The 25,124-nt window shown below is 43.6% G+C and overlaps 1 protein-coding gene across 1 annotated transcript in view; it reads left to right on the top strand.

Moving 5' to 3' along the window:
• Positions 1-25,124, top strand: part of LOC144732883 (membrane-associated guanylate kinase, WW and PDZ domain-containing protein 1-like) — a 315,269-nt gene that overhangs the window by 55,709 nt on the left and 234,436 nt on the right. The window contains exon 2 of the mRNA XM_078614546.1: positions 20,002-20,147. The gene's annotated coding sequence lies outside the window, so the exon portion shown is untranslated. The remainder of the gene's footprint in view (positions 1-20,001; positions 20,148-25,124) is intronic.

Here is a 25,124-nt window from a genome sequence, read left to right as displayed (position 1 = left end):
CACCACCGGTGACGATTATTTCAACCGCTCCTGGGCCTCCCCTAGGTCGACTCAGCCTCAATCGAGTAACTCGTGTGGTGTGTGAACATCGCCACTGGAGGGACAAAGGCGGCCGGGCGTGGTGAATCCAAGTCACGTGCGAAGCCGAGTAGTAAAGCTAGTAATATATATAAACATTACATTACTGTAATTCAGTAAGAATGTATCTCTTCGAGTAAAGAAATATCAAAAATAACTCGAGCTAAGCGAGTCAATTGCAGAACTTTGGGAATGATTAGCCAAAGTGGTGGTGTTGGGAAACATCTACCTTGTAATTTGCTATGACGCGTGATGGATAATAACTGTCAGATGCAATTGCCTATTTAAGTAACATTCAGCACCCTGGCACGAACAAAAACTTGACTGCTCTATTTCAACCGCGGGGGAGCTTTATACCCGGTGCAGTGCAAACCGATTGATTTTAACTCAACTAGACTCGCCACATTTGAGTAACTTTGTTTACGAAGCACTGCCACGCGTGACAATTAATAATTGATGTCGTGCAAAGCGCACAGCGTTTCAGACTGTGTGAGGCAAATATGAAAACGTGCAATGGGGTTGAGGGGCAATGACGCGATTTAGCATCGTATGCAATGAGCCTTGCGAGGGGATCAATCCATTTCTAGAATGACCATCAACGGCCCTACATCAGTGATGTGTCCTTCACGTCGACGTGGCAGACTCACGGTGTGTCCTGGTTACGTGGAAAGTGTTGCGCCGCTGCAATGCGCAATGATTTGTGTCAGCCGCCCCGTTGTGTTGCAAATGTCAAAGGCTCCCATTTCCAAACGGTGGGTGTTCATTTTACTCCGTTGCCAAATACAATGGAGTGGCGGTCGGGCCCCGCAATTCCTTGTGTTCCTGCTGGGAATCAATTTTGCTTTGTGCGGACGTTATGTAAACTACGTGTCGTTCGGGGGAAGCCAATTGGATGATATGGATTGTGCACGTCAATTTATTGGATGTAACAACGCACAAAGGTTTGTCCGCTCACAAACGGGAGGAAGGCACGACTGTCATCGTGTCACGTGACCACCACGTTGCATGTACGATGCTCTGCATTGTCTAGACCACCAGCTCAAAAGATTTGAACTTGTGGCTGTACTATTTTTAGATCGCCAGAACCCAAAAAGCGTTGTAAATGTTGTGGCTGTCACTAAAATCTGAACCCCCCCCCATAGGGTGGGGGACATGGATAGGGTCATGACCAACTAAGCTTAAATATGTTTGAACTTAGCACGTTAACAATTGTAACATTCATCTATTTTGTCACGAATGACACGTGGCAGGGCATGATAATTGTACTCGACTCGATATAGCTTCACGTCTTGTATGGGCCCGAACGTGATTTTTGTGCAATTCCGAGATCTGGTGTGACCTCGGTAATTAATGCAGATCACGAGCAAAACGATTCCTCATTTAATTGCGCGCATTGACCACAGCTGACCTTGGTTCTCTGGAAACTGTGGTTTAGGCAGCAAGGTGGATGAAATGGACCAGACTGAACATGCCTAATGGGAAAATGTGAATCTTTCATAATGTACAAACTTACTGAACAAGATCACAATTCCATAATTTAATAAAATACTTGAGTGTGCTTCCATAAATTACGAACGTTAATACATTCAGCTCCGTGCGAATGACGGGTCACCAACCTCGAGTGTTAACCTTTCGTGGAGAAGTTCATGAAAGTGACATCGTCTTATTCCGTGCTCGGGCGGCGTGTAACGCCGGCTGTGTGTGTGCGTATGCATCTGGTGTGGCGCAATGGATAAGAATATTAGCTCCAAGTGTGCGATAGCTTGCCATCGATTGCGCGCCACGTAACATCACTTCTGGAATTAATTTCAAAAAATGTAGTCAACACCTTTTTTGAGAGGTTGATATTAATCGATGTGGAATTACTTGGAACCCCCCTACCAGACGAATGTGTAACTTTCCTGAATTGGCTTGGGATGGTAAATAGAGATTTTGCGTCACTCCACGCTCGTTGCAACTGTGCGAGCACCCGCGTAAAGGATTGCAGGATTATTCGCGCGCTTTTCGTTTGCGTTGCCACAAATGATTTGATGGACGAGTGAGAAAGTAACCCCGATGAGAGAAATAAAAGTCAAGATCGAATTCATGAGTGGAATGGACCTTGATAGGGGCTGGGGGGGGGGATTGGTCACTTCCTAGCTATCGCATCGTTGGATGTCTAGCGCATCGCCAGTGAGGCATTGAACCCACTCGGTCAGATTGCTCTCTTTCAAATGAGGACGGTTAACAGCTGGAAGTGTTTGATCTGTCTCAAACTTTTGCTGGCCCGGTGCCGGTGATATACCTCGTGGTTGCAGAGTTATAATATTCATCGAGTTTGAGTCAAACCTGTTCTCCGCCAGATTTACCCCGGGGATAAGATGACCCCCAGATCCTTATAATAACGGAGGCGAGCCACAAGGCTTCAATGAGTGGGAGCGGAGCAAAATGGAAAAGCACGACATTTCCAGCAAATTCCATCAACGGTGCGCACGCATCGCTGGCGGATGATTTAACATAATGCGCTTGAGTTCACAATGTCAATCAGCTGCTTTTCTCCACAGGGGGCCTGGCAAAGGGAACACCCCTGCATAATGAGTGATGGGGTCTGTACAATTAATGGTTGCCAACTGTGGACTCCACAGTAGACGCCTTAATGAATTCAGGCCAGCTGCTGATGTGATTGCAGTGTGCAGGGCCTAGCACGGGGTAGCGACGATAAATATGAGCGAGACCTTTTTTTGTAACGCTTCATAAAATGAGGGGTTTGCAATAAATATCGAGGGGGGTTACGCAATCCACGAGGTTTTGTGGTCTCGTGTGTCGTGGTTGCGGGGCCACATTCTCACCCTAGAGTGATTGCAATGAAGCGCTACCATGCGATTGCTTCTATTTAGTGCCTCGGCGCATTTATTTATTGGCCCATTGGCTACATGAGTGGTCTAACCAAGCAGTCCCCAAACTCCTGGCCTCTGCTCGCCGCATTCACCGACCCAACCCTCAACAATCCGCACCTCTGATTAGCGCGGCTGGCTCTCAAACATACATACGTACAATCTCGTTTGGCGAGTCTATCTATCGGCCAAAAATGCTTACATTCAGTCCATAGGCTGGTCAAGTTCATAAATTACCCGAATGTACTAAAATCTGAAAATACAAAATAACATCTGAAATTGAGACTTCAAATCCGATATCTACAAAAAATGTATACGAGCCTAACTCCTGTTATTCAGGCGAATCGCCTGGTGAAGCCGCTTGTTTGGAATCGCCAGCGAAACGTTGCACTCGAATTGTAAATGCTGTGGGCTTAGTCTCCAATGCATGTGTCGGGTGGTGGTGGGTTTAACGACACATTTATATTTATGCGATCTATACCCAAAAAATACTTGTATTATGGACAATATTGGTCGCGAAAGCCTACGTGTTAAACCAACGTTTCCGAAATCGATACAATACACGGTGTCTCTTTTTTTCTTTTTTTCTGTTGCTTTCTCCCAGTAAACGTTCCAGCGCCGGGTTTGGAACCACTGTTCCCAACGTTCCACGTTTACTGGCTTGCTTCATTGCCATCCCAGCAGCCATTTCATAACCACACAGTATTACAATATTTAAACACTGTATTGTATGGTTCCTTTTTAATGCATTATTCCCCCCCCCCCCCCCATTATTCTTCGAAGACTGCTTTTACACTTGAAAAAAAAAACGCTTCATTGATTTGGACACTTGCATTACTGAGTGCCTTGGCAAGTGTGTGGCTTAATGGCAATGGATATCCTGTAATCACGATGCAGCTTACAGGAAGATGGCACTCTTGGACATACAACTCACTGTTGCTTAGTCCTCGCACTGACTGTCATTATGCAGTGCACGGCACGAATGCATGTGTTTGTTTTTTGTCCAGCTCCGTTAGCTTTGGTTAAACAAAGATGAAAGCTTCTGGCAAATTGGGATGCGCCAGTATTTTAAGTGCAACAAGGGACACGTTGAGGATCACATTTGTCGATCCGAAATCTCCCGTCTTTCGCATTGGGGCTTAAATGGGCATGGCATGAAGGCATGAGGGAAACCTGCACTCCGACATCACATTCTACAAACTCTGTATAGCCTCCGTCGATAGATTATCCGGATTAGCATTTTTTTTTTACAAAATGTGGGTGCAGGGGAGTTGTTGTATGCATGGGAATTATTGAAAGGGATGGGGGGGGGACGGTTAGGAGATGGGATGTCAATTGATGGTGAGAATTGGTCTTTGTGCAAACACGTATTGTGCATGATTACACGTGTGGCTGTATTGCATGCCCTATATCCTACGGTAGTGCAGCCATGAACCTGGCGACCCAAGTTCGATTCGCACTCCACGGCTAGCGTCGGTGGCGAATATCAAAGCTGGTCATGGGCCTCCTTCATCTAGGTCGACTCAGCCATTAATGGGTACCTGGTAAGGTGTGTCAACACCAGCTCCGAGACGAAAGCGGCCAGGTGTGGTGCCGGCCCCACACCATCATGTGCCCTTTCGGCCTTAATAGGTGCTCGTTAACAGCACTTGCCCCAACAGTTTGTTCACGGCCCAGTGGAGGGGGGAAGGGGTGTTTGTCTTGATAATCTCTAACTCGTATAAAAACGACAACAACAATACAAATTTTCATTTACAGCCCCTTTTATATCCACTGCTAGACAATAGCTTACCCAAGTCATGTTGGGGAGGCTATTGTCACCTGTCTTCAGGTGATGAAGAGAAACAAACCGCTGTGACGGGGCATTATATATATCCGAAAGGGGGATGGAGGGGGGGAGGGACTGCCATAACGGGCGAGAGGGTGGGGGTGAAATTCAAAGAGGGAACGAGGTGAGAGAGAGAAAAAGAAAAAAGATTAAACTTAGCAAACTTAGAAATGTAATGCAACTCAGAGAGTGGGCCAACACAACAATTAACACTTTACCTGGTTGATCAACATCCTTCCAAAGATTGCTAAATTTGCATCCATTTTCTTGGTTGAAGTCATGTCTGAGTTGTGTGGAAATCCTCCCCGTAATTCTGCCAGCTGAATTCTGCCAGCTGATAAAGGCCGCACTACTGTAGTGATGTCCCGGTGAGATTATGATAATACAATGAAAGATTTACTGGAGGAAGATACCTATATTAAAATTAAACGAGATCCAACCAATACTTTAGAATGCCAGACTTCTACAATCATTGAAAATTAATTAATCCTCAAGACTGAGCAATACCAAATTAAGCCACGGGCCTCAAAACCACCAATATTGTATGGGCTTGATTTGAAGCTTTCGTGACCGCAGGAATTCATACTCTTTGGTTCTTTCGGTAAAGTCACGTAGATAGAAAAAATTTACCCGTAAAAGCAAAGTTTTTTACTATAAATCCTATATATGCATGGCGGCTAGAGTCCTCTCGTCCTCTGGCTTGAGATGGCTGCCACCTATGGGTCAGATGATTGCCTGTCACCATTAAGCAATTGGTAATTACATTTTTTTTTCCTAAAAAGTGTAAAGTTTTGGAAATTATTTTCACGAAAATAAATTGTCACGCACAACGAGTCTGTGTGGAAAATGTCAGCTCGATTGGATCACGGGAAGTGGGTTAAAAAACAACCGAAAGATTTGCACGGTCGTAAGCGCGCAAGCAAGCAAGCAAGTGAACTTAATATACACGAAGCCATACAAATATATAAACACAGACACAATTTCAACCGTGATGACGGTTACAAACTGAGTAATCATTGGAAAGATGTGATTAACCATGCAAAAAAGATTTAACTACACTTATTTGCCAATCTTATTTGACAGACAACTATTACAGGTTTACCATGTTTAGTGATTTTCTCCTTGTCACAGGTTGAGTCACAAACCGTACCTCTCCATAACAAAGGCTCACCCTCTTAAGCCTCACCTTACCATATTAATAAAAAGTGTGCTGCACTTGGCCCTTACCCCCCCCCCCCCCTTATCCAACCATTATATAAACGGAGTGGTAGCTCCTGCAATCTCTCATTTACTTGATACAGCTGTCGTGGCTGTGACGGTTCCACCTGAAGACGGAAGCTTGTGTTGCCTCCGAAACGTCGTGATTTTTATTTTAATTTATTTTATTTTACTTTTATTAATTTTAATGTTTTACTTACGTGACTTTACCGAAAAAACCTAAGAATATAAATCAGTGTTAGTTAAGTTCATTACAGTTTTGTTTTTAAATTGTTCGTTATTATTCGTGACTTGTTTGTTATGTAATCTGGATAATTTATTAATTTGCTTAGTTTTAGTTAAATTAAATATATTATCAGCCGATTGTTGTGTTGATTATATTCCAAACATGTATGGAAACACTATTGCTAATGTGCAAGTGCTTTAGAGGTTAAGAAATTTGAGATAATTCACTCCTAATGTGCTGTATTCTCTCTAGTAATAATAATTCGCTAGCTTTGTGTAGTATTTGGTTAGCTTTAACAGACTTTATGTGATGTGTTATTTTAACTGGTTTGGGTATTACCTTTGAATCTCCACTTCTGATCTCGACTCCTGATGGGGTTCAACAATAATGACGCCATCCTGCACTATTTAAGACTGGAAGCAGGTGGATGGCTTCACTATTCTGGCAAATCGCCCGATGATGCTGAATGTAACTTCCAGCGAAACGTCACAGTACTCAAATTGTAAATGTTGTGCATCCACTCTTCAACACACCAGTGGGCTAAAGTAGTGAACAGTTTGTCTTTTATCAACGTGACACATTTTTTATGGATTGGCCGTGTCGGGTGGTGGAGGGTTACGACACATTTATAAATAACGCAATCTAACCCAAAAACCTTTATTATGAATAATACTGGTCGCGAAAGCTTACGTGTTAAACGGTTCAGGTATGTTAGCTAGCCTTGGCTGGGAATCAAACTGAGGCCGTGGCTTTGCAGACCATCACTCAGTGTCTTCATTATCATCGTGTGACCTCAGGTGAACTGTGGTTATAAATACTCTAAACCCCCCCCTCTCTCCCCCGACAACTCTATATTTTTTAACGTTTTTGGCTTCACAGTTACCACATTGACAACAATGCATCTCACTTGAATTCTCGGCCCGTGCAGACTGCTGCCTTCAAAACAACATTTCAGCATCCATCCCCCTGGAGATGATTGCACTTAAGAGTAAAAAAAACAGGATTCCAATTTCAAGCCATCTAAGTAAAAAAGCCATACAGCTGTCGCTGTTCATATTTATCCACTGTCATGATAAGTAAGAGGGGTTTTTTGTCCCCCCTCCTTCCCTTTGTGAAAGAACAATTTCTCAAGGTGGTCAGGGGAGGAATCTTGACGTAATCAGAGTTGAGAGGTTTGGAAAGCGTATCAGTCATTTGTTTTTACTTCGATTCCATTCCCAAAAAAAAACTAATATTTGATGGCTTTTCTAGGGGGGGAGAAGAGGTGCATTGTTGTTATTAGCGACCGCTTTATGCGTGTCCTCTATTTTATTTTCATTTTCTCTGCAGGTCATTAATTTCCGAATATTAAAATAACAATGTGACCACTGTTGCACGAAGACCTCCATACTTCACCTCACTAGTCAATGTAGGTTGATGATGGCGAGGCACAGGGCTGGTTCAGATGTCACTCACCGCCAATCTCACCTGTGATTGGGAATGGAACTTGGGTTTTCGTGTTGGAATGCAGTATGCAATCCACTTTGCCATCAACCCTCCCCCGAGTGTTGATTAAGTAGTATAAAAGGATACACAACACAAGAATCAAAACAATAGTGTACTGTACTTGTATCAAGTAAAACGTTTTTTTTTACTTTCCGATGTACCATCACAAAGTTATTTTATCAGAATGCTGAAAGCTAGCATCGGTTTTTGTGCCTTCCGATGTACAAAATTATTTTACCAGAATTCTGAAAACTAACATCGTTTTTTTTGCTTTCCAATGTACAAAGTAATTTTACCAGAATTCTGAAAACTAACATCATTTTTTTTGCTTTCCGATGTACAAAATTATTTTACCAGAATTCTGAAAACTAACATCGGTTTTTGTGCTTTCCAATGTACAAAGTAATTTTACCAGAATTCTGAAAACTAACATCGTTTTTTGTGCATTCAGATGTACCGTCACAAAGTCATTTTATCGGAATCCTGAAAACTAACATCGGTTTTTGTGCTTTTCGATGTACAAAATTATTTTACCAGAATTCTGAAAACTAACATCGTTTTTTTTGCTTTCCAATGTACAAAGTAATTTTACCAGAATTCTAAAAACTAACATCGTTTTTTGTGCATTCAGATGTACCGTCACAAAGTCATTTTATCGGAATCCTGAAAACTAACATCGCTTGCTCGTGATATCTGAACTGGTCATGTGGTTGCACTCTTCGTCATCACACACTGAGCAGCATAGTGACGTATGGTCATACAATCCATGTGACCAACAACAATGGAAAATCATTTAATGGCAAATCATTGTTGTAATTTTAACCCATTAGAGTTTACATTTAATCTGAAAACAGAATGTACAGCATTGTGCATGTTGGCTAAGTGCGCATATGTAAATGTATTTTTTGTTCACCAATATTTTACGATGGGGAGGAAAGCATCCACACGGGATTTGAACAGAATGACGTGAGTGCAGAAGGTTATTATTTCATATTTTCGAGAGATAAATTGCAATGTTAAGACGATGTGAAAATTATAGCTGCTCAGCTCAATTGTCTCAAAACATGGATATGATAGTTTTCATTATTAGTAAAAAAAAATGATGTCAGAAATGATAATAAATCCGAGATAACCGCAGATCCGAATTCTAGTCCTCTGAAAATTGAGAAACAAAATGAATAGCAAAACAAATCTTAAACTTCGGATTTAATTTAGCTTTTGTTCAAATCAACAGTTGTTTGATTGTTTTGCAAAGGTCTACACAATGTGTAACTGCATCTGATTTTTTTACGTTCTGTGAATACGCTAAAGCTGCATTGAGAAGAATGGACCTGAGACTCATAAGTACTTACCGGGATTTATGCGTCTGAGACGCCTGTATATCATAGCAAATGTGTGATCCATATTTTATATGCCACAACATGACACCTGAGAGACAAAGTGCCACAGAACGCACAGAGCAGCAGTTTTGTGTTCAATCCAAACGCTATACGGAGTCCATTTACTTGGGACGCTGGCACAGGAGACGCACGGATCCATCCAGTTTTGCGAGAGTGAATCTGAGTTAACGACGTGATTGCAGATTCTCGCTTAATGTCATTAAATGAGTTTGTGGCAACTGATCGCCTGCATTGATATCCACAGAGTTTAGACCCTATCAGGACCATTTGTATGGAACCTTGTGGAGCATTTTGCAATGAAAAATTGTCGACCTGCATGGTGCAGATATTTGACTTGGGAATTTTTTTTTTCCTTCATAGTTTTCTTCAATTCAATATCGTTTTCCTGACGTATTAATCATAACAACATTTCATTGTGACTCCTTCGAAGGATATTGGCCGGCTGACCAACGTCTTCGTCAGCTGTTGAAACCTGTTGAAGAGTGAAGGCCCGTGACCGTTGCTTTGGGCGTCACACGTTTTAGGGGTAAAGTGTGAATTGGAGGGAATAGCCACAACGCTGTGAGAATATACGAATAATTATGATGACTATTACGATAATGCGTTAATAACAAGTGTCACCGAGTTCCAAGTGAGATTTCTTGATGTACAAGAACTTTAATCAATGTTAACTTCTGTTTGTGTAGCAAGTGTTGCCATTAAGAGTACAGCAAATGAATTCCACCAGATATTGCTATGTGTTTATGGGTGGACTATGAATCATGGCTTCCCGAAACTGGAAATTATAATTTATAATAATGTTGCATTATGAAATATCCACAACTTAGACGTGTTAATTTAAGTATTAATTTCAAGCTTAAGCATATCAAAATTACTCTCGATTTGTATATCAGGAAATATGGTCCACAAATAATTTAAAATACCGGTCAAAATTAAAGGGCCAACACATTTTTGCAAAAACATTTTTTGTCGTCATTGACCTCTGAATTCACATTTTCGGAATTCTTCCGAAAATGTCACACTACCTGAATGTTTTACATCGACTAGATTTCAATTTATCCAGGTAAGGTCAGGGCTGGAAGCAAAATAAGAATGTTTGGGAAAACAATGCAAGAGGAATGCAATAACTAGATTTGAAGCTTTCGTGACTGCAAGGATTCATACTCTTAGGTTTTTTCGGTAAAGTCACGTAGGTAAAACATTTAAATTAATAAAAGTAAAATAAAACAAATAAAAAATTCACGACGTTTCGGAGGCAACACAAGCCTCCGTCTTCAGGTGGAACCGTCACAGCCACGACAGCTGTATCATTTACAGCTGTATCATTTACTTGATACAGCTGTCGTGGCTGTGACGGTTCCACCTGAAGACGGAGGCTTGTGTTGCCTCCGAAACGTCGTGAATTTTTTATTTGTTTTATTTTACTTTTATTAATTTAAATTTTTTACCTACGTGACTTTACCGAAAAAACCTAAGAGAATGCAATAACTGTTTCACTGAGCGTGTAATTAAGCCAACCAAGGAACTATACAAGTAATTTTGACAGATGAAAGGCATCATTGAGTTAAAGTAAGCATGCCATAACCAGGAAAATGCAATCCTGCCGCATGTGGCAGAGTGCATTTGAATTGCCATGGAGAGAGATTGTTTAAATTTCATCTCTGATAGGAATCAGTGACCTGGGTAGCTTTTCACAGGTGGATTTTTATTTCTAAACACTGCTTAGGGTGAAATATATCCTTATACATTGCAAAGAAATTAATCATTATATTTTAAGTTTCAACTGAGTTATTTGAAGATAACGATTGTGCATGCTTGTTGTAGTTTATCGTTCTCAGAGCTACCGGAGATGCTCATGCCACGGCCAACAAAACATATTACAATGTTATTTCAAGAGGTTAGAGAGGGTCCTGAAGCTAAAACATGAGCCATTAAGCCAAATACTACGACAGCAGCCTGAACATTCATAATGAATATGGGCTTTGTTGATTCAAACAGATGAAGGCCACTTAGTTCAACGGGCATTTCTCTTGGAGACATATACCCGTCGGGCTGTCCGACATGCATTTAAAGCTTGTGTTCCGGTGAGAATAAAGACAAATCACGGCTACCAAACGTCTGGACGCACAACCCTTGGCAATCTCCATTGGCATCGCGGCCACCGGAGTCCCGTCGCTTGCGCCGTCTGCGAGGCAAGAACTGCACTACGTCAATGCCACGTGGCTCTAACTGTTGGTCTATGGAGCCCAGTGGAGTACAGAGGGGGGCCGTTGAATGGTGGCACTGTGTTCTGTAACCAGAAGCCAGGATTTGAGAGGTTTTTTTTATTCAATCGATAATGCGTTGATCGATGTTTAAAATGTGTGATAAGTACAGGGTGGTCCAGACGTCCCGTGACCCCCATTTAATGATCTAAAACTGAATAATTTTGAAGTGAGATTTATTTAAAACAGAAATTAATGTTCAAAGGGAAAGGAAGTTAGTGGTCAATTAATTGAGTGGTCACAAGACATCTGCACCATCCTGGACATCAGTCTCTAGTACCCTGTTTTGAGATGCAAATATATTTAAACTACAAAGGGTTCTTCCATAAACGTGGTGCGAATTGGAAAATATAGCATCCAGTTGCACTTCCAAAAACAAATTGCAAGCACTGCCATCATAGCGTTTCAGGAATAGCCATCGGTAATAGAGAACTTTGGCATTATAAAAACACGTGACTTTATGGACTTCTGCAGTGCATCCCATCATAATGCAATACAATTTACATGTATATAGTGTCTATGTGCAACCACAAATCCAGACCCTTCACATGGAACATAGATCTTTAAAAAAAACGCAAACAACACATTTTTGCGATGTGCACATGAAAACAAATGAGTCAAATGAATTGTACATGTTGACTTGATCAACGCCAGCAGTCTCAGCTACGCGAAGTTCAAGTGGAAGAGAATTCCAGACAAGGGAGCAGTAGCTGAGAATGAGCGACCTCCCACGAAATGAAGATTTGACTGTGTGTGGGTGGCTTTGTAAGAAGGGGAGGCCTCTATTTTTAAATCCTTTACATTAAGTTCACTTGCTTGCTTGCTTGCGCGCTTACGACCGTACAAATCTTTCGGTCGTTTTTTAACCCACTTCCTGTGATCCAATCGAGCTGACATTTTGCACACAGACTCGTTGTGCATGACAATTTATTTTCGTGAACATTTTTTTCCAAAATTTTCCACTTTTTAGGAAAAAAAATATTTCATATTTAATTTAAAATACCAATGTGATAAAAATGAAACTCTTACTCAAGAAAAACAGAAATGAATAATAAAATAAAACCGATGCCACGCATATATAGGATTTATAGTGAAAACTTTGTTTTTACGGGTTAATTTTTCTGGAGTGGAGACAGCGTGCGGGAGAGCAGAGTTGAGATGAGAGAGGGGGAGATGGATGGAGGCTAGATCATGAACAATCATACAAATGTTGAAGCTTTTTCCCAAACAATGTTCAAGACTTCTGAGCCTCGATAGAGCTACCTATATCAAATATTGTTTTTATATTAGGATCCACTTACAATTTTTAAGACAAAGTTAGCCAAAGCAATGCTTGAGATATTTATTTAAGAGCACCGTTACTCTCGTTTTGCAACATCCGAAACTCTCAAGTGTGGCTATATTTTCATATGATGAGCAATGCATGCATTGTCGATGGAGAGCACATAAGGGTGGCTGTAGGAACGACACTCCGTTTTGCTCGTGGAATTATAACAAGGTGGTTTGTCGTCGCCTTCCCAGACAAAATCCTTCCTGCAAATTGCACACACGCTCTGAAATCGAAAGAGGTTTACGTTTGATGAAAGGGAACTTTTTCAACGGTAATGTTTTGTCCAAGATTTTTTTTCTTGACCCTTCAAAGTTTTTTAGAAGATATTTAACTATTTTACTTTTTGGATGAAGCCACCTACGGCATTGCTTTTGAACCTCTTTCCAAACGTATTGTTGATTATGTGTAGCTATCAGAATCCTGCATTACCATCACATCTTTGAATATTATACGTCAGGAACGTATTTTTACTTACAACGATCACGGCATTTAATGCAATTGTGTGTTTTGTATTGGAACCAAAAAGGCATCTATGCATGTTTAACTTCTTTCGAAGTGTACATAGCCAACCGTGCTAATCGGAGGTGCGGGGGAAGGACAACATACAAAAAATGGTTTAAATGTATCATTTATACTCACACGGTATACCGTATACAGGAGCTAAGAGGCGTTGTTGTGCACGAGGTTTGCTTGATCGACGAGATACCCGGGCAGGTGGTGGCTACGCACACCTGAATCCAGCACCTTGGGAGACAGCGCGCTTGGCGGATCACACAAATGGCGTGAAACTCTTTTCCGTGGGCATCGAAGAGGTTGCCATGCCCTGGCTTGCCAGGAGACGGGCAGTCCAACAAAATGTTGGACTCCGCATCGGTTCCACCTTTATGGGATCGAGTGTTGCCACCTCACACGCGTGGAATTTCAAAATGTAAACACTCGCTAATTGGCTGGTAACATTTTAATATATAGAGGACTGCAGAGCTTGGGGGGATGGGGGGGACTTGTTGCCGGCTTGTCACGTGGCCGCTGCCTCTGTCTGTGGTTCCTCCTCGCTCCGCCCGTATTCTAGATTTGAAGCTTTCGTGACTGCCAGGATTCATACTCTTAGGTTTTTTCGGTAAAGTCACGTAGGTAAAAAATAAAATAAATGACACACTTAAGCGGTTGTGCTTTCGCTACGTTGTCCCCACCTGAAGAAGGACGCTTGTGTTGCGCCCGAAACGTCGTGATTTAATTTAGTTGTTTTCATTTATTTAATTTTATTTTTTACCTACGTGACTTTACCGAAAAAACCATAGAGTATCCGCCCGTATCGTTCGCTTTCTCTTGGAGAGAAATAATGTGCGGCGGAGCGTTGAAAGTTAAAATGATTATTACCGTTCATCAAGTGACCATAAAAGTGATCATCATTCTGCACGTGGTAGTAGATACTGTGCTCTATTATGGTTTTAGTGACAGCTCATTAGTGGAACCGCCGAAAATAGTCGAATGTCACTTTGGAGAACGTGGACCATTTGGTCGGGATTGAGAAATTCACGCCCCCACCTCCTCCACCCCACTTCTCAGGTGATTTGATGAAGTGTTGCAATTTAGTCACGATTTATTTGAAGAATCAATTCTTATTTTTTTTATATAGCGATAAATGATGGCGCCTATCATCATCGCTGCCGGGGTCACGTGAGCAGAATGGCTAAACGTCGACTCGTAGCCGCGTGACATTCGACGCGTTTATCACGAGCTGAGAAAAGTGCCGTGTTAATGAATTTGTTGCACTCCCTGCTTCAGATGCTCTATCCCCGCCGCTGATTGCACGCTCCTGTAACCAAATATTAACAATGATTGAGCGTGGTCCGTGTGTGTGTGTGTGCGCGCGTGCGTGCGTGCGTTTGAGCGTGTGTTAGCAGACACGTCGCTCTGCAGATGCCGTGCAGAACGACCGTGCGTGTAAAAACAAACATTTGCATGTGAATGATGGTGCATAAAGAGACCCTTCCATACTCCAGTCATCTGTTGAGTTATCTTTTTTTTTGTTACCAGAAATCTTGCCAGCATTGCCGGGAAATCTGTGCATAAGGTATGGCCGTCCTTGTTAAATAATGACTTTGTGCAGCTGAATACATACGTACATCTGCTCGGTGTACAATTCCAGTACCTGTAATATGACCCACAAGATGCTTGCACAGACGGGCAGGGAAAGTTGGGATAGCGTGCGCTTTGTGTAATTGATGGCTGCACGTCGCCCAGGGCAAAATGGGTAAATGGTTATTCATCTCGCTTGCCGGAGACAGATTCACGTGAGATGCAAGAATTTTCAAGTTGGAATGAATGCAAGCGGGTCATCTTTACATCTTCTTAGAAATACTGTCAAGCGAAAATGGACCAGTGTTGACAGTCCATTGTCCAGACTCGGCCATCTCTGTAACTCGTTTAAAGAGACGTCATTCAGGTCGAAAAATACATATGTACGTAATTGTTTCGTAAGATCATTTGGTTTTATTTACTTTCACATTTTTTCATATCTTGTTTATGAACTCTTGCTGCCATGTCCGTCTGCTGAGCGAGTCAACCGTTGAACCAGAGCCGTTATTGCTCGACGGGTAATTTATTCGGATAATAAACTTCCTGAGATGTTCGCCAATAAATTCTCGACACCAACAGCGGAATACAGTATTTTACATTTGGGTCATAACGAATACACGGGGAAGGGATTTGTTTAAAGGGTAGTGCAGCGCAAATGGCTTTGGGTGCGAGATGTTAAAGCGCTTTCAGGGCTTTCCGCCAGCAGTGTCGTGATCACGCAATTGTAGGGCTGCACCTTTACCGCCCTTACACGCGTTCAAAACCAACACAGCAATGTTATTGGGCTAAGCCATACGTTGACAAACGTGGTTATACTAAAGCAAATAATAGAATCGTTTCCCAGCAGATATTTAGTCGTCAACAACTCGTCTGACGCCGAGCAAAACAAATCTGTTTCGCAGATAAAGATGTATTGCTTGGCATTTTACACTGAGTAGCTCAAACATATTGCAGCGAGCATTCAACAATGTTGCTTTGGCATGATATATCATGAAACTTGTACTTTTCACAAGACCAAAACAATAAAATGTAATAATTCTTCACAGCCCTTTGCCTACCCATGGCTGAAGGCCTTCCCCACGCTTTATTTTTTACCATACTTTACCACTCTGGTCAAGGTTATTTGGAGGTTTGGGGGGAAGGCGGGCGGAAGGGTGGGTTGACAGGACCAGTTCAGATATCATTTGAAGCTGAAGTTACCCTTGGTCAGTGCATTACAACAACAACTGTCATCCGCGACTAAGTGACGGTCACGTCAACACGGCGTTTGAGCCATGCTTGTTGCACTTTGAAGCCAAGTGAAGTGTCGAAGGCTCGCTGCTGACAGGAGGTCAGGGGACAGACCCAGGTGCCATGGGTTGACTGACTGAGCTGACTACTGGCAGATGCACCACCTGTGCTCCCCACTGTGCCAACTTGCTGCATTTTAGCCGCTCGGCATCCCGCTCGGCATCCCGCTCCTTGTTGGGAGGGTGACTGCCTCCAACTGCTCAGTAGCGTCCTTCACGAGCCTACTCCTCCAGAGGCCGATCTTGACACTGCTGGTACCAGGCATCAACAAGTCCACTCAGCTCCACGTTCTTCTGTACCACATCAGTCTATTTCTCCTCGAGTCTCGTGCCACATCCGATCAGTGCAATAACAACTATGCCACCAACTGCTTCCACCCAAAGAAGCTACTGTGAAGTGGTAACAAAGACAAGGCACAGGAATATCAGACACGGTAGTGACATTTTTCTGAAGACTGTAATTAAGAAGAAAAAAAAAACGTATTTCCTTTGCCCCTGCTGGTAAAGCAAATGTTTGAACTAATGTCTTTTTGGAAGCTCTGTGGCTGGCTGCCTTTTCATTACAAATCATTTAGAGATGCGGTGCGTGAAGACGTTCATATCCTGGGGCAAAAACAAAAAAAAAACCCCGCTCCATCTGTCCAGAAGACTTTATAAGGAAACACTTAGTAACACAGGCTGGACATGGGAGTGGAGCAGATGGCTAAATGCTGAGACCATAAAATTCTTTCCAGCATTTTGCATGACAATGCAGCGGGCTTCAGTAGATGGCGGGAGAGGGTGGGGGGGATGAGAGGAGAGCTTGAAATAATGAAATGGAATGTTGGAAGGCGACTGCAGCGCCGAGGGGGGTACCGTAAGAGTATATAATTTGTCATTTTGCTGAAATGCACGTAAGTCACGCCCGCCGCAGAGTGGCAGAGAGTTTAATTACTAGATGTTAAATGTCTGGAAATTGGGAATGTCGGAAAGTCGTACGCTCTGCCAAGTGTGAAGTGAGGAAGGCTGTTCCTTGGCGCTCGCTTTGTCGCATGGGTGGAAAAAACCCGATTTTTCCAGCGGCAGGCATCGGGTTTTTTCTTTAATACAATTAAACCCGATTTCGGAGAATTAAAACCTGGTTTAAAGAATACGAAACTCTGATCCAAGGCTTAGGCTGCTTCCTCGTCGGTGCTACTGCTATCGTACTCGGGGCCGTCGGGCACGGGGTAGTCGTAGAATGCGGCGGGCAGGTTGGTCTTGATGAACACGAGCTTCTCCTCCACAATCGTGGGCACCGCCAGTGAGTTCCTTCGCTTGGAATGGATGAAGCCCATCGTTGAGAAGTTGGCAAAGTGCGGTTCTGCAATTAGAACCAATTAAACCGGATTTCTCCCAATCTCAGATGATCGGGTTTAATATAAAAAGACAATTAAACCCGATTGTAAAAAACCCGCCTGTGCCACCCTTGCTTTGTCGTGAATGAATTGGCCGTTGCTGTTGTGTTGTGTGTTGGGTCGAGTGTGGGGAGCGGTAGTGTAGCGGGTAGTGCGCTGCGCTACGAACCTGGCGACCCGGGTTCAGTCGCTACTCACTGCCAACACCAGTGACGATTATCTGAACAGGTCCTGGGCCTCCCCTAGGTCGGCTCAGCCTGAAATGAGTACCTGGTGCGGTGTGTGAACATCGCCACTCGGGAGACAAAGGCGGCCGAGCGTGGTGCTGGCCATCCGCACCCCTCGTGCGCCGTGCCAGCCTTCATAGGTGCTCGCTAACAGGACTTGCCCCAACAGTCTGTTACGGCTATATGGGGAATCTTTGTCTTTGTTGGGTCGATTGCCATCTTAAGGTAATTGTGCGTCGGGACAGATTTGGCGACTAAATATGTCTGGCCTTGCAGGCTAACGCGGACGTACGGAATGGAACGCTGTGATTGTTTTTTGCGATTGAATCCTTAAGTGTGTTGTGAAATGATGTTCTGGAAATGTGCGACTTGATTTTGGCCGGGCAAAACCCGCGTGTTTAATGGCTTTGAACAAGAAAAACTTGCAGTGGGGTTTGTGGTTTGAGGTTATATACACTGTGGCCTTTTCATGGGGACCTTTATGGGACATTTAGTTGTTCACCCCCTTGCTACAATTCCTCTGATACGTGTGGCATTGTCTCTTTGTCCTGTTCGCCTGTCGGCGTTCTCTGGTCTGACACTGGTGAGAAACTAGGCCATAAAGAAGGCTGTCTCTGGTGTAGGCCAATCAGTTTCAAAGACAATGCCATATATAATTATCAGAGCGTGTTTGCTTGCATGTTCTCACCGCAAGTACGTGCGGTTAATGCAGACTTGATTCCTTGCAAAAGGTCTCTATTTGGTGTTTAAACTTCTCTTAATACCTGTTGTATTGCCAGAAAGGGTAAAACCTATTCTTATTTTTCATACTGTGGGCTTCATTCTTCACAAAGTAGCCTATTGCGTGCTGTCACAGTTACGTATATACTCTACGTAAATGCATCCCCCCCCACCACGTGCTTTACTAAACGTAATTAGATAAGATATATATTCAGATATGCAATTGTTTGCTGTGAAACAAGTGTCATTATTAGCTGTGACCGTCAAGTGATGCATACCGCAACACGCAAATACTGTACGTTATGCATAAAAACATTTTTTTAGTGCTGTGCTGTAGACCTGTGACTAGGCGTTTGATAAAGTTGTTTTGAAGCTTCAAGACAGTCAGAGCGAAATATAATGCTAAGAAAACGATTTGCTTGACGCGACGGATGCTCCTGCTTGTGCGGTGGTGCACAGGCACCAACGGACATAGACAGAACACCATCGGTGACGCTGCCTTAAATATAACAAGCAATATATTAGGCGACTTTTGGGGAATTGCCCTCCTTTTCCATAAGGAGGGCCATTTGGGGCATTGATTGATGCGTCGCATGTTATATTTTTTACTATTTTGCCCGTTTATTTATGCCAATTTCATATGGCAAACACATTAAAAAAAAAATGTTTTTTTACACAACACCTAAAACATAATGGTATGCAAGAATGTGCAAAAAAAAGCTATTTTAAATAATGATGATTGGTGATTATCTGACGTTTTTGAAACTCTGGTGCCCCCTTCCCCCCCCCCGAAGCCGCCGGATAATCGATGAGCGACTTTCTTTCCTCTTAAGGCCACAGTGTTATTGACGATGGTGTCGAGGTGTTTGTTTATGTTTTTGACTAGATTAACAAGCGTTCGCTGTTTCAATTTGCTATTTTTTATTTTCGTGGTATCGCCGATTTAAAAATTAACTAAATCCTTGCTTCTCAACGTGTTAATTCAACCGAGGCGTTCATTCTCATGGCGTCACGTGACCACGATGCGAGAGGGGGGCTCTCTTGTATATCATCATCACGTGATGACGGTGAGCTGTTTGGAAATTGATGGAGCCAAAGATGGTTTTGCGTAACCGAGAACAACTCGATGGAACACCAACGTAATTGTTGGCAAATATCACGAAAACAAATTAACACATCCCCCAATGACAACGTGTGGCCTTGAAGTAAAAAGAAAATACGATGGAACTTTTTCATAAGGCATGGCCATTACCCAAAACGTTAATAATTATATACTCATTTCGTTTGGGGCAGTGTTATTGACGAATGCAAGTATTGTTCTTGTTTTGTGCTTGTGCGCATCACTGCCAATGCAGCAGCAGCAGCAGCATCGCCAATACCTTTTTTTTGTTTAATTTCGATGGGCAACTGACTCGTTCCGTTTCTGAAATCTCACAGCAGATTTGCTACAAGTACGAAGCTTCCTTAATTGCAATTAAATGTTTGCTCCTCGCTGCAGCGGCGATAAGCAAGCTGCCCTCGCTCCGGTCGAGCTCCGGTTGCCCTCGCCCCCTAGGATTTGTCTCGAGCGCCGGGCGGTAATGGAATGTCCTGCTTTTGCGCCGTCAGGAGCGGAGCCACAGCTGCTTCGTCGAAGCTGGACCCGAGGCGGACAGGAGGCGAAGGAGCTGTGAAACCGTCAGACACCACTGCGTCCGCAGAAAGTTTGGACCTCGTGGTGGAGGAGCAATCCCCGGGGCCTGCTGCGTCATTCGGTGAGACGGACTGCCATTATCTGCCGTGGCAGCGAAATTGCCGACTCGATTGCAATTGCTGCTTCTTGGCACGTGATTTTTTTTTTTTTACAATAACACCCCGCGTGTTGCTGAAACACTGGAGACCCTTGCGACGCGAGTAAATAAAAAATCCATGCCCTCTGCAGAATGCTCGTGATAAACAAGTGATTTATTTTTGCTCAATGCATTGACAGTGACGTTGGTTTTGCACAAAAGGAAGATGGTGACTGTCCGATGCACAATAGGAGAATGTGACATGGCACGGTTCTTTCAGTGCTGACTTTCTTCTGAATACGACCCATTATAGATTCAGAAAATCTCGCGTGCGGAGATATGTTGAGCGAATTTGTAAAGTCCATAGATTTCATTGACGTGTCCTGGGTTTTTATGTTATATATTTGAGCCAAAAGCTCTTTTTAGATCGGCATACCTCAACATGTTTAAAGTTTACATAGTAAGTGGAACTGTGATTCAGCATACCATTGTAAGGGTTATCCCCACTTGTAGCACATTGACCTCCCCATATAGCTTTGACTTTGAGGATTGCTCAAGATTCAGTGCTTTAGCGAATTCCTTCGACTGAGCAAACAAACCATTTCCTCCTCAACAACATTAACTTTCGCTTTGAAATTCTGGCTGTGGCTCTAGTGGTGTACGAGACTTTTTTTAGTGGCTATTGGAGGACCTGAACCAGATGTCATCGGTGAGGTCATTTGGATTACAGGGACTGCTCTACTTACGAACGAATTGGGTTCCAGTGGTCTGTTCGTAAGTCGATTTGTTCTTAAGTCCAACTTTACTCCTTTCGATTCCAAACATGTTGTACGGCATGTACACTAAACACGGGGGATGGCTTTACAAGTTGTATAATCTCCTGTAGATGTAGATGCCACTGGTTATTCATGTTCTGCAGATGTAGATGCCACCTATTGTGCAGCAGTTGAACTGGACATGCGGACAGGTTTGTTCGTAACTCTGAAAATTTATCGGTCGAATGTTCGCAAGTAGAGGAGTCCCTGTACCTGTAAGCGTGGGGGGGTGGGTGGGCTGGGGGGGAGGGGCTGAGTTCTCCAGTGGCCAATGGGAGCAAGGCATGGAAAGACGTGGCTCGCTTGTGAGATAAAACTTCGAGAGAGTCAAGACTTGGCTGTCCCCTGGTGGTCTCCTTCAGTGCCAGGGTCCAACTACGTTACCCCTGGGGGGGGGGGAGGGCGGGGGGGCTCACGGTGTTTTGTTGTTGCCTTGGGTTGGCTCATCCAGTCCCAGTGCTGCTCGGCTCTTGCCGCATCAGGCAGCGCAGCCCTCTTCTCCCAGGGTGGCTGCAAGGCACCGCGAGAGAGCCTGTCGCTTTAGTGGTGCCCTCTCCGCCACACGTGGGTTAAAAGCGCGAGTCGATGCAGTAGCAAGTTCCCCGCGCGGAAATATGCGCTGGCATGTGTTTTCTTTGTTGTTGCAGCAGAGTGAAGTGGATGCAATCCGAACATTGTCTCACGATGTTGATGAATGGGGTTAGAATAACAAATTGTGTTCGAGTCAATTGGAAGTGGCAAATACGCCATTGGAGCAAACCCACCTGAAAACAGAGTAAGGTGGGGAATTCCTGAACGAGTAATAACAAATAAAAGCACAGTCCTACTCTTGTTGTCTCTGTAATGCTATACCGGAGTACAATGGAAAAAAAAACTAGTGGAGTTTAGTCAGATGTTGACTCGGCTTTCATTCTCTCCGGTGTCAATAAACCGAGTAACATTTGTGGGATACCAAGAATGCTCATCCAATACACATTGTCCCTCACTGTAGGAATTTGCAATTTCCACCAATGGCTCCAGATCGCCAGTGAAAATGGGGACCGCTCCAGGTTTGTGCAGCATGATGGAGCGTGGTCGGTTCCTTACGCACGACGGGGTCACGGGTCAAATTCAAGCTGGAACGTGTTTTTTGTAATGTTTGCGAACTTTTAATACTTTCACTATCCTGGTTGATGGTGGCACACGCGCTGTAATCCAGCATCGTGGAGGCAGCGAGGGATGGTGGATCACACGAACGTTATGAAACTCCTTTACAGCGGGCGTCGCTGTGCCATAAACCCCGGCTTTCCAGGAGAAGGCAGCACAGCAAGCGTGGACTAATCTCCATCTGTTCAATCTGAACAGGATAGAGTGCCCTCATCGCACGCATGGGTGTTTCTCTGGGTGCTCTGATTTCCCGCCAGACGTGTACTAACGCTCATTGATTGGCCGATTACACCTTGATATTTAGAGGATCACAGAGCTTGGGCAGCCGTTGGTAGCGCCGGCTCGCTGCTCGACTGCGATTCCTCCTCGCGCCTCTGAGTCGTCCTTCTCTGTCTCTTCAAGAGCGAGCGAATGCCGTGCGGCGGCGGTGCATTACAAGTTTAAATTATTATTATTTTCACGAACAACAATGCATATCCCGTTCGTTTGTACATCCAAGTCTACAATGATACGCCCTGATGTGTCATTACGCCCCGTGACTGTACAATCCGCATAAAGTCAACCGTTACAGCTTCCAAAAGCCAAGAGAGCCAAGCGTGGCAGAATCGGTTTTTTTCCGACGAGACATTCAACGGGGTCACACATTCTCCAGGGAAAAAGATGAGGTCGTTCGGCAGCCACTTCTTTGCCCTGAGGCACAGACCATTGGATCAGTAAACCAGAACCATGGTTCATAAGCCCGTTTGTTTTTTCTTATGAAAAAAAAATGTGTTGCGCATTACTGCGTTTGTTCTTAAGCAAGTTTCTCGGGTGTTCGATTTAGCGTGTAGTTTTATTTTTGGTTGATAAAGAGTTTTATTGTATACTGAGCGTACCGGATGAATAGTGTGGAGATTTCACGAGCACAGAATATAGACAACTCGCAGAATGTAAACAAAGAGAGTGATTCATATGGAGTGATTAATAGCCATGAATGAGTGCTGCATAACTTTAAAAAATACAATCCTGAAATAAGCATGATTGTGTGCAAACATATATATGCATTTGTTAAAAAGTGTATATACTGCATATTATCCCTCTATACATACGGTATTATTAGTTTATGAATTACATTTGCAGCACCTTTATTCATATTTACATTAATTTCTCTGGCGTTGTAAATCGTGAAATCAAATCAGATGTTTTCTGGTTATTCCTGCAAAGTGTGAGGAAGCATTGGACTTTGATTTATTCATAAGCAGATAAGGGAAATCAATGCGCTACAATTTGAAATGCATTAATTTTTTTGTGTTTTCTCTGTAGATTATGAGATTAAAGCCAAGCATAGCTTGTGTTTACTGACAACACAGAGGTTACTGTGTGTACTCGTTAAGTAAACTAAATGGAAATGCTCCAAGGAATTTCCCAGCTTTTGTCTGCATACGTTTGTGTATTTGCGTGTGTGTGATATTGTGTGTGTGTGGGTATATAACGATAGTGGGGGAGCGGTGGTGCAGCGGTTAGGGCTACGAACCCAGTGACCCGGGTTCGCGTCCTGCTCATGGCCAACAACAGCGACGATTATCTGAACCGGTACGGGGCCTCCCCTAGGTCGACTCAGCCTCAAATGAGTACCTGGTGCGATGTGTAAACATCGCCACTAGGGAGACAAAGGCGGCCGGGCGTGGTGTTGGCCCACCCCCTCCCTCGTGTGCCGTGCCGGCCTTTATAGGTGCTCGCTAACAGCACTTGCCCCTACAGTCTGTTAAGGCTATATACGGGGGATCTTTGTCTTTGTCTATAACGATCGTGTGGTGGTTAGCGGCACTGCGCTACAAACCTGTTGACCTGGGTCCGAATCCTGGCTACAACCAACATCATTGAAGAATATGTAAACCCGTTATGGGCTGTCCCTAGGTCGACTCAGCCTTAAATGAGTACTGAGACGGTGTGTAAACACGAGCACTGGGGAGACAAAGGCGGTGGTTGTGGTGCTGATCATAACGTCCACCCCGTCATAGGTGCGACATCCCGGTCTTCATATGTGCTCACTAACAGCACTTGCCCCAACAGTCTCTTAAAGGATATACGGGGGATCTTTGTCTATGTGGAAGTAAAGAGGAAGCAGTTAGTGTCGAGACTTAGAATCAAATGTCAATGAGCAATGACCAGAACCATGTAAAGTGCAACAAAGTAAAACACAATGAGACGGAAATAAATCATGAATTTCATTTAACTGCAACTTTAGGCACGACATAATATTGCTGTAAAAACAACACTATTGGCTACGTACGGTGCGAAATTAATTCTACATACATGCAAGTAAATGCAAATTTAAAAAAAAATATTGGCAGCTTTTTTTTTTCTTCTTCCATTGGCACGCTTTACAGCCACGTGATAAGAAAATCCAACCGATGTGTCTACAAGGTCCAGGTTCCACTTGTACTGAGAGCGCGCGAGGCATGTTCTGACAATCCCATCGAGCTATGGCAGCGCCGATGGTGAGCGTGCTGCCCATTTATCTTCACCTTATTTACGGTATGACCTTCCTGGCTGCTGACCCAGCCTTTTTATTTCATTCCTGATGCATTCTGCCGACCAATTGATAATTACCGGCTCACGTCTCCGTAAAGGATTTCTCTCAGCTCCGTGTACGCGTGCTAATGGGCATATGCTCCTGTGTGGGATTTATTCGTATTTTGGTCTATATCTGTAACGGGGGCGTGGGGGGGGTCTCTGCTATGTGGGAACACCCTGCGATGCATTTAAACCAATGCAATGTCAAGAAGAGAAATTGCTCTGTTGAATTCTGTAGTTGATTGCTTTAATGGTCACAAGTGAATGATGTGAAAAAAAAATGTTTTATTTTAATCGGTTTCATGTTGGGTTAGATCCTGTGGGCATTAATGCACCCTCCACCACCCGGCATCGTCAGGCGTTGGCAAGCGTTTCAGGTCCCTGCTTGTTGTTTTCTTGTGTTTCTTCTTGTGTTTTTACGAGGTTCGTAGAGCCTATTGCCTTC

Source organism: Lampetra planeri, chromosome 44 (genome assembly GCF_965212315.1).
Source record: "Lampetra planeri chromosome 44, kcLamPlan1.2.h2, whole genome shotgun sequence".
NCBI lineage: Eukaryota > Metazoa > Chordata > Hyperoartia > Petromyzontiformes > Petromyzontidae > Lampetra > Lampetra planeri.
Note: the sequence above shows the minus strand (reverse complement) of the source record. Positions and strands in the feature narration are given on the sequence as shown.